Genomic DNA, 10,454 nt, shown 5'->3' on the forward strand with positions numbered 1-10,454 from the left:
TATATATATATAATCAGCTAAAAAGGCAGCCCAGCCTACTGAAAGGACAGGGACCCTGGGTCACTCATCTTGGAACCCCTGGTGCCTATTGCTGTGCCTGGCACTCACTGAAGGCCCAGCCCATGTCTGTTAAAGGAGCGAATGAGGAAGAGGGCCCTGGGGCGTGGGTTGATCAGGGAAGGCTTTGCAAAGCACTTGAACTTAAGATGCTACGGAAGGGTTGGAGCATGCATTTACATTGCTTCAAAGAGGAGCCTGTAGCAAGAAGACCTGAGCCCTGGGAAGGGACAGCAGGTGGACCTCCTTCTCTACATTCCTCTCTGTGAGGCTCTGCCTGCAGCACAGCAGAGAGTGGCCACAGGGGGCAGAATCAGTTTGGCTTTTTGTCATCATCATCCCTTCAGGGATAGGCTACGTAGCGCCTGGGGTGGAATTCGTTTCCAGGTCTTAGCAGAACTTCCCTGGGACACTGGAAGAGGCCTTTCCTGGCCGTTCTACCTGGAGTCAGTCCACTGCCCGCTCAATATATCCGTATCAGTACCTGTGCCTGTATACAGATACTGTATATACTGTACACAGGTGAGCTGATGCTTTCTTCTGTAACACATATGACGATCTGAAAGCATCCTGTGTATTTGCTTGAGGTCAGTGTCTTCACTAGAAAGCCACTCCCATGGACAAAGGCCTCGTCTATCTTGTTTCCCTCGAGCCTAGTGCAGTGCCTGGCTCCTACTTGGTGCTTGCTCATATATATATATATATTTTTTGGATGGTCTTCTTGGCCTCTTGGGGGAAAATTTGGCAGCTGGGGAGGAGACTACAGAGGGGAAATTTCTTCCTGAAGGGCAGGCAGTGCAGCCTTGGGGTGGACGCGGTCTCTATAAGCTTCCAGGGCCAGGCTGCGTGACGCTGGCAGCAGTCTGGCTGCTTAGGAGGTGCCGATGAGAGATGGGTGGCCGCGAGCCCAGGAGGCAGGCGTCCTCCACAAGCCTCTCCATGGAGCTTCACCGTCCTTCCTCCCCCCAGGCTCCATCTGGTCACGGGAGCAGCACCGGCCCCAGAGGGAACTCTCAGGCAGATGGGGTTTGTCTGCTGTGGCCTCCTCGTTGCCATGATATATCCCCAAAGTGCCATGTCACCTCATGCCCCCATGCTGCCCAGACCCTCTCTCTAGACCCTCCCTCCTACCCCCCATCCCGTGTCCTCCCTACCAAAAGTTTCCTATTTGAATCGCAGCCATTCAGGGCCCTGCTCTGAGGTGCTTATTAAATCAATCAGCTGGGCTAATAGCTTAAGAGTGTTACCCTCCTAATAAGATGTCCCAGAGTCTTGGGAGCATCATGTTGTAATCCAAGGGCATTCAATCTGACCTGATCCAATCCAATGTGTGTGCGATGCAGGAACAACGATACTGTCCCTACACTGGGCATGGACAAACCAGAGGAGACAGACACAGAGAAGGAGAGAAGCTTCCAGTAGCACCTCTGCAGCCCTAAACCCACAGATGTTGGCTCTCAGTTCTACCTGCAGAAAGAGCCACCCTGCTTTTGGCAGTGCTGTTCCTCGAGGCTTCTGAGCGAGGAGGTGTGAATCACTCTGGGGTAGAGTGAGCAGGCCTCAGAGCCTTCTAGAGCTCGCCTGGGTCTTTTACTGACCTCAGAGGAATCAGTCCACCCTAAGACTGCTTCACAGTCTCTGATTCCAGGGTTTTCCATTCCTTGGAAGCATGACTCAAAAAGGCCTGGGGGCCTTGAGAAGGAGGTTATCGGTTGGATCATCTTTAATAAGAATATGCTCTCTGCCTCCAGGCCGGGGCATGTGGAATCATGGAAATATATACAGCACTTGATTATAAAGGGGTAAAAGGCTAAAGCTGGGAAGTTTCCTTGCCTGGAGCCCACAATTTCCTGGACTTTGGCCCATATTGGACTTCACATCATCCTCTAGATTAAGAGGCACACTAGGTAGAACCCAAGCTCTGGCTCCAGTCTTGACTTGGCACCAAGGAGCTGTGCATCCCTGGAGATCACTATACATCTCTGAGTTTCCACCTGTCTCCTTAGTGAGAAGAGGAGACTGGACTAGATTAAGGTTCCCTGAAGTTTGCTTTTCAGAATATTAGTCCAAGGAGACTGTGAGCTAGGTGGATTTGCTGCTCCTCTGATGTCCTTCTTGGAGATTCGTGATCCACATTATTAATAGCTTAATAAAGCCTCTGAGGACTATTCAAGACACATGTTTAATGCTGTTTAACCTGGCACTTCCCAAATTTAGAAGATGGTGAAACTTTTTCCTTTCGTTAACACCTATTAGCATCCAAGGGACCCGGGGTTGCCTTGAGCACACTTGGGACAATGTGGCCCAGGCCGTCTCTAATGCTTTGTAATTCTTCATTTTTTTGAGGAATACAGGAAATTTCCAGCAGTCCACTGCCATCTGTCACAGCGCTGCCCTCCTCATGGTGCCCCAGGCACGTGGCTGGGTCTGTGTAACTGTCAGAACTCATTTCAGGCTCATGGTTGCAACCGAAGTGGATCATCAGCTTCCCAAAATCCAGGCCCTGGGCCCTACAGACTCCTGGAGACCTCTGGCTGCAGACAGACTCCAAGCACCCTCCACTCCACTCCCCAGCCCTCCCACCATGCTGCATTTCAAAGGCCAACTCTGCACACCAATTTCTGTTCACGAAATGACTGAGGAAGGAGGTTTCTCAATTGCTGTCTGCAATTTATTTTAGGTGCAAACCCACATTTAAGTTTAACCCACATTTAAGTTTTACCAAACCCACATTTAAGTTTAACTAAACCCACATTTAAGCTTAACCAAATCACATTTAAGTTTAACCTACATTTGAGTTTCTTGCTGCAGTGACAAGGCAGAATTCATGTGTTTATTGCATGCTTCTCATAGAGGATATGAAGAACATTCTCTAGGGCCTCATTCGGTGGCTGACAGGTTAGCACACAGGGGCCATTGGAGAGAGTAGTGTATGCTACTATTCTTAACATGCTCCTAACCACATTGGGCCTCAGTTTCCTCATCTGCTGAATGGGAATAATGGCCCCTGTTCTGTTTCTCAGCACTCCTTTGGAGGTCTAGTGCATCAATGGGCATGAAAGCATTTTGCAACCTTTCAAGTGCCACGCAGTGGGCCCACGTTATAGGCACAGGAATTAAACCCCATGCCCTGGGGAGAGAGAAAAGGAAACAAATAACAATTTAAATAGGGGTGAGCACAGGATAGGAGATGTGAATCTGCTGTTTCCTCAGCTGGTCCCGGCTTCTACGAGCCTTTTACAATGTGAGCATCTCGTCTCCCTGGGATTCTAAAGTGTTTAAAGATACGTTATTTCTCATACATCATAGCATGAATGCAAGCCAACTGCTTCCCCTGGTACTCAACCAAGGAAGCAGGGATCTGCTGCGACACCGGAGGAAACAACGCCTGTGCTGGGTTCTCCACGGGCAATATTCCGCGCTTCACTGGGGCGGGCACCTTTCTAAGGAGTCTTCAAGGGTAATGCTGACCGTGCGTTACGCGCTGCCTTTTAGCGTAACTCCCATGCAAGAGGTGCGTCCCTCCGTGGTGCAGGTGTGGGGCTCATTACTGTTAAAGTCGCCGCCATGCACTCCACTTGGCACCCACAAGGGCAGGGGGAAGATCTCTCCCAGGGAGGGCGTGCAGAAGCAAGGACCGGCTGAACTCAGGATGGCTGTGTCAAGAAGCTCTGAGTTTCCTGCCTTCTCGCCCAGCACAGGGGTTTGACAATTACGGACAGCGCGCGCCGTCCCCAGGCCCCGCCGGCGTGCTTCCGCGCTGGCAGCCGCTCCTGCTCAGCCCCAGCCCCCTTGCCGCTGACCGTGGCGCGGCGCCCACAGTTGTAGCGCCAGGCGCGCAGCCTGTCTGCAGACTCAGCCGCTCTCCCTCATTCATGCTGCAGCTCATTCACTGGCTGGCTCTGGCAGGCTGCGGCTGGGCGCCGTCACTCGCACGCACTCCTGTGGCAATTTATTTCTGGCCATGTGCGCGTGTGTATGGGGGAGAGGGAGTGAGGGAGGCGCTTTCCTCTTAGAGGGGGATGCTTTTCCCTTCCAGCCAGAACTGCTCCCAGGCCTTGCAGTATTCGCCGCCCTGGCCTGAGCACCCGCGTGGGGCACTGTGCTAGGTGCTTCGCATGCATTGTCTTGTGCAATGCCTCGCTGCCGCTTTCCAAGGTAACCCCATTGCATAGCCGAGGTACTGCTGGATAGAAATGCTCAGGAAAAAGATGCCCCCAGTCAAACAGATAGTAAATGATTGGGCTGGGCTGGGAGCCCTGGTCCATCAAATTCCAACACCAGTCTCCTTATCACTGTACCACAAAACCTGTTGCCTCTTTCCTGGAAGCGGTTGCTGGGATTTCACTCATTTCCGCCATTATCCTTGTGATGCTGTCATGCAATCCTATCACCTGACTGGTTCCCCCTGGAACATGTGGCTTGGGTGACCTGGAAAAGGCTAAGTCTCTGGAGCACTCAGATTTCCCAGCATCAAGCCTGGGGGCGCCATGTCTAGTGCCTGAGCCTCTCCCGGCTCCAGCTCAAACGTTTTCTCGCTCTAAACTTGGGCTTCTTTCCCAAAGTTTTGCCCCATGTTTCTAAAGAGTACTCTTAATAAATACACGCACAGCCCCCGTAACTATTTGTAGCATCATGGAAAGTTCACTGAATTTATCAGAAAATCTGGGTTCAAATGCTGCTGCAATCAAATGTGTAAATCACTAGCGTCCAGCTTTGCAACCCAGGCAAACCAGTTTCATCTCTTTGAGCTTCAGTGGTCTCACCTATACTGGGGGGTATAATACATGGCCCACCACCTGATGGGTTTGTTCTAAAGATGATTAATGAGAAGCACATCATAAACTGTAAAATGTGGTGCTCATAGCAGGTATTACTAAGCACTTTGTGTCATGGCCTGTCTCAGATGTGGGTCTCATCTTTGTTTCTGGTTAAGCTTGGGTCAGTAGGAATGACAGGGGCCTGGTTCTGTCTTCGACCTCTGATCTGGAAAAGATCCTCTCCTTACCCAAGACGGAACCTGCTTGACTCTCCCGTCCTTTCTCAGAGATTTTCCTCGTGGTCAGTTGATCCGGCTCCAGAGCAAGAGGCTGACCAGCCAAGCGCTGCAGCCAGACCCGCCGGAGCCCTGGCAGCCGCCTGCGGGAGCCTCAGGGTTAATGTTTGTGCGTCAAAGTTACGTGGGGAGAAGGGGCCACGGTGTGGATGGGGGTGGTGGTGGTGGTGAATCCAGACCTCCTTTTAACATCTTCGCCTGAGAACTAAACTAGGGAAGTTTAAAGACAGAAGGGAGGTAGACGCGCCCCTGGGGAAGGTGAAGGAGCTGTCTTGTGACTGACAGCGCGAGCTGCTGTGTTTTGCATCTTAACGCGGCCAGGGATGGGGAGACTTGAGCCTGTCCACGGACCCTGCCAGGAGGAACTGAGGGTGATCCTCCTTCCCTGGGTTTGCAGAGCCACACGCTCTTTACAAATGTCCTTTTTGCCGCTGGTTCTCCTAACCCTCCCACCAACCCAGATAGGTAGGCAGGGTGGGCATTACCCTATCTGGACGCTGGGGTCAGAGAGGTTAAGAGATGAAGGTTGAGCAGGAGGGAAGGTGGCAAGAGAGCTGGAGGTCCTGACACCCCGCAGGTGGATGGGGTCCCTTCTAGACACAAAGCCCCAAAGGCTTGTCCCTAGAATGCAGGAGGGGCATAGAAGGATGTTTTGCTCCCTTTTCCCTGCCCAGAGTGCAAAAGGTTCCCACTCAAGCCAGCCCAGGAGTGATGGTCAGATGACTCCCGAGGGAGATACCCCCCACCCTGGACCCCAATTCAGACTTATTTGCCAAGGCAGCTATAACTTACCCTTGATACCACAAGAGTCAGGGAAGACTGCAACTGGGGCTGAAATAAATGCCCAAGTCACTCACAAAGTGGCTCTCCAAACCCACTCTCTAGGTGCCGCCTGCCCCCCACTAGGCGAGGAAACCCCCTAAAGCCAAGAAAAGAAGCAGGTTCATCTTACCCAGGGACTCAGGAAGAATCGTGCTCTTGGGCTCCCACTCCAGCTCCTACAGGTCTGTGAGGATTAGCTGCTCCAGTGCTTTAACAATAAACCCAATTAAAGGGGAGGAATGCAGGGGTTTTCTTTCCCAGGACCGTAACCAGGCAGCCTTAAAGGGGAGGGAAAGTAGCTAGGGTGGCTGGCATCTCTCTTTCCTTTCCTCCACTCTGCTCTCTCTCCCTCCCATCGAGCAGTAGCAAGTACGATCCAGAAAAATGCTTGTGTGAAGGGGCCCTTTTATGCCTGATGTGTATGTGTGTGTGTGTGTGTGTGTGTGTGCATGTCGTTGTGTTTGCATGACTGTGTGTGATGAAGAGAGAGGAAGAATGAAAAACAGCAAAAACCATCAAATTATAGTTTTCCCTTGGCTTGAATGGGTGATAGAAAATATCAGAGAAGCTTTCTAGGACTGCCTGCCTCAATTTCCCTTTTAACCACTCAGTTGCTGGAGTATGTTGTCTAAAGAGACCTCCCTGAACAACAGGATATCTACTTGGCTGGCAGGCAGAGACTGGAGACCTCTGGGTGTCTTATAGAATGGGGAGGGAAGCCCTCGGATGTCCTGCAGGGGGCCCGTGAGTTGGACTGTCCCACCCTGTATCTCTGCTTTCTCTCCTTTCCTCCAGAAGCACAGCATTCTGCTCTCTATCCTAACCCGTTAGACTCCAGAAAATCATTCCCCACCGCCTGGAAACTCTCTGCTCCCCCCTGTTCCATTATGCTCATCTCTCCATCCTGCCCCTGTCGGGACTTCACAGTCTCTAGCTCAGCTTCTCCTGGGCTGCCCATTCAGGGTGGGCTCCTTAAACCTGTCTTCCGCCCTCCTGCATTCGCCTTCTCTAGTTCCCCCTTACTGCTGACCTCCACTCGCGGGGCCCATCTCCATCTTCATGAAAACCTCCCAAACCAACACCCCATCTGGGTTGTCATCCTAACCTCAACATCCAAACGTCCATGTCATCTACAGACAAGCCTGAATGTGTTACAGCCACCTTCAATCTCGCCCTCCTCCTGGTTTTCCCAGCTATGTTAATGGGCTACCATCTTCCCAGACACCCAAGTTAGAGACCCTAGTGTTTGCTCTGTCTGTCTTGTCTGTTTCATGGTCTTCCAAATCCAATCGGCTCTTATGCACTTTCATTTGTTCCTTTGAATTAGTTTTTAAATTGTGCCTTTTGTTTTATATTCTCTTATTTTTTTTAAATAAATAAAACATGCATATGAGTCACCAAGAAGAGCCACATTAAAAAGCATATATTGGGGTGTATCACTCCCTTCCATTCCCCTTCTGCCCCTTGCCCCGGACACTGCCCTCTAGAGGTGGCCACTTTTATTACAGCATTTCTTTATGTGGATGCAGGCAAATCAAAAAAAATGTATATATATTTCCCCCTTTCTTACATAAAAGGGAGTAAGAAAAAGCTGCCTATTTTATATTTTCACCTCTACAATCTTGGTTCAGGCCCTCATCCTCTCTCTTAGGAACTATTGCGACAGGGTAGGCTCTAGTTGGTCCCTAGTGAGGTGGTGCAGTAGGATAGTCAACAGTGGCTCTGGAGATGACTTCTAGCTTGGAGTCCTGGGTCTTCCACGGACCACATATGTGGCCTTGGGCAAGTGGCTTAACTCCTCTGTGCCTCAGTTTTCCCATCTATAAAATGGGATAATTACTGAACTTGATCATGCACTAGTAGGATGAAATGAGACAGACTGCAAGTTGCATAGAACAGTGACTGGCGTAAGGTAAGCACTTGATAAATATTAGTGATGATCATTACCTCTGTATGCTCTGAATATTCACGTGCCCATCCAAATTCATATGTTGACACCTTTTCACCAGTGTGACAGCATTGGGAGGCGGGGCCTTTGGGAAGTGATTAGGTCATGAGAGTAGAGCCCCACGAATAGGATTAGTGCCTTTGTTAAAGAGGCCCCAGAGAGCTGCCTTTCCTCCGGGCTGTTTCCAAAACTCTTTGTCTACAACTCTCCTTAGGTTTAAAAACTTTTTCTGCATTGAATTCCAGTATTTTCCACTTCTATCTCCTTTTTTGAATTGAAAGTTCTTTAAGGGCAGGGATTTTGCCTGCATTTACTGTCCCCTTTTCTTCCTTCCCCTAATCCTCCTCCTGTGCCTGGCTCTGCAGATGTTTATAGGATCTGATAGATTCATCAGCTCTCAGGGGTGGAAAGGCCTTTAAGAGCCATTATAATTAAATAACATATGATTTGCTAGTGATTGGTGTACATAGTAAGTACTCAATAAATGCTAATTCCTATTAGTATCGATAACAAGAATAATAGGATATTATTATTATTATTGGTCCAACATTTCATTTATTGCCTGGAATCTCTGGGTATAGCATCCCTGACTGGTCGCTGTCTTCCTTCTGTTTGAACACTCTGGAAGTAGGGAGTTTATTCCAGCCCAAGACAGCCAAGTAATGCCCATGGGCATTGACTCATATTAAAAAGTTTATCTCCATTCCGAGCTGCATCCTGTCTCTCTGAAGTCTTCCCCAGCACACACGTATATACACTCATTCCTTAAATATCTATCAAGTACTGATTGTATACTTGCTATTGGTACACATAGAATTGTTACTGTCCAAGCACACGAATCGGTCAATTCTGCACCTTGTAAGACACTGAGGAAAGGTTGAACTGGGCAAGGAACTGCCTGTTATCATGAGGCAACTGGAATCCTCCTTCTTCCTTCTCTTTCCCTTCAACACACTTGCACACTGCTGGTCTTGGTAAGCCACAGAACCAGGGATGAATTCTCTGCTGTGGAAACAGGAACAGATTCAGTGGATGGTGGGTGCCAGAGGAGAAGGCGTTGCCTCTTTATGCTGAGGTCAGAAGCCAGGTCTCCTTGCAAACACTGACCGGGCTGTCCACTAATTATCAGAGGCCTGGAGTAAGGGCAGAGCATCTATTGGTCAAGTATTTTCACATGTGACTACAGAACATTCAGTAATGTTTCTCAACGACGTGGAAGAGAGCGTTTGGCCTTATAACACATGCATAAGGTATAACACACATGCATTTACACACAGATATGCACACACATACATGCATGGTTGCAATTTTGCCCTGTTCGTATCCTTTTAATGGCCTCGTCTCTATATTTTTCCCAATCAACAAGTCAACCAAATATTTATTAGACATCAGCTATGTGTCCAGAAGAGGAGACAAGACTAAAACACAGAAAACAATGGGAGATCAATCAATAGCTAAATAAGGTATGATTAATTCATGTTGTCTCCGGAGATGGGGCCATGGGGAGATTGCTGTGGGTTGGAGATATCAGGAAAGATGTCATAGAAAAGATGGAACTAAATCTGCATCTGAAGGATGAGTAGGACCAGATTTGGGAGGTGTCAGGGCGGGTGGGGCGGAATTAGGAAAAACACAGAGGTAGGAATACGCAAAACCCGTGCTGGAAATGATGAGGTGTCTTGCAAAGCAAAGTGGCCACGTGGAGCTAGCCTAGGCCATGTGGGCCCCCACCCCGCCCATCTGACCCTGCCTACCCCTCCACGTAAACGAAATAAGAGGCTCTCTTATGCTTTTCTGTGAGAAGGAGAAAAGGGAGGTGTACTCGTGAGGACACAGCAATTCTTTCTCTGTCAAAGAGCAGCTTCTTGCCTCACCTTGGTTCTGCATGGTCCCTTACGTTTCATTAGATCTCCAGATTGAGCTTTTTGCACGGCCAGATGACGAGACACGACGATGTGCAGGGTGGAAAAGGGAAGGGAAAACGAATCAGAAGAGGAAGAATTAGCTGCATGAGAAGTCAGAGGAACAAAAGCACAGCGTGTGTAAGGACCCTGGGGTGGAAGGGAGCCAGACCTGCCGTGGAGACACGGAAGCAGTGCATTGCGACTGGGCGGGGAGAACGGCGGGAGAGTAGCCAAGCGTAGCTGGGGAGGCAGGAAAGGAGCAAATTGTGGAGTCCTTGAAGGTAGGATAGGAAGGGTAACGAGAGGGGAGGAGGGGCCACCAAGAACAAATGTTTCCTCACACATTGCCGGTTGGAGGTTGGATAACAGAGAATGGGATGTGCTCCCGACTTGGGAGTGGGGGCGGGCGGGAGGGAGCTGAAATTATAGGACAGTAGAGACAGGCTGGCACACAGGCGGGGATCGATGCAAGACTTGCTACTTTAGTATTTATTTGTTTTAAAAATAAGACACCAGACTGCCAGCACTTCTAGGAATAGACATCTCCCACTGCTGCGTCTTGGTCTACACTGTTCCTGCAGTGATGAGGACTGCTCATCTTTTTATCTGAGCTGGACCTTCAAAAAATCTCTTCCCCTGAACACCCTTCCCCGGGTCCACAGGCACA

The 10,454-nt window shown here is 49.7% G+C and overlaps 1 protein-coding gene across 2 annotated transcripts in view; it reads right to left on the reverse strand.

Annotated features, from left to right (window-relative positions):
* CAMK1G (calcium/calmodulin-dependent protein kinase IG) overlaps positions 1-6,163 on the reverse strand; it is a 30,508-nt gene extending 24,345 nt beyond the window's left edge. Inside the window, exon 1 of one of the 2 annotated variants that reach the window (XM_012638337.1) lies at positions 6,066-6,163. The gene's annotated coding sequence lies outside the window, so the exon portion shown is untranslated. Of the gene's footprint in view, positions 1-5,905 lie in introns of both variants that reach the window. The other variant, XM_012638338.1, reaches the window with a different exon arrangement.
* Between the last annotated feature and the right edge of the window lie 4,291 nt (positions 6,164-10,454).

The sequence above is a fragment of the Propithecus coquereli genome, unplaced genomic scaffold, assembly GCF_000956105.1.
Source record: "Propithecus coquereli isolate 6110/MARCELLA unplaced genomic scaffold, Pcoq_1.0 Scaffold129, whole genome shotgun sequence".
NCBI classification, from domain to species: domain Eukaryota; kingdom Metazoa; phylum Chordata; class Mammalia; order Primates; family Indriidae; genus Propithecus; species Propithecus coquereli.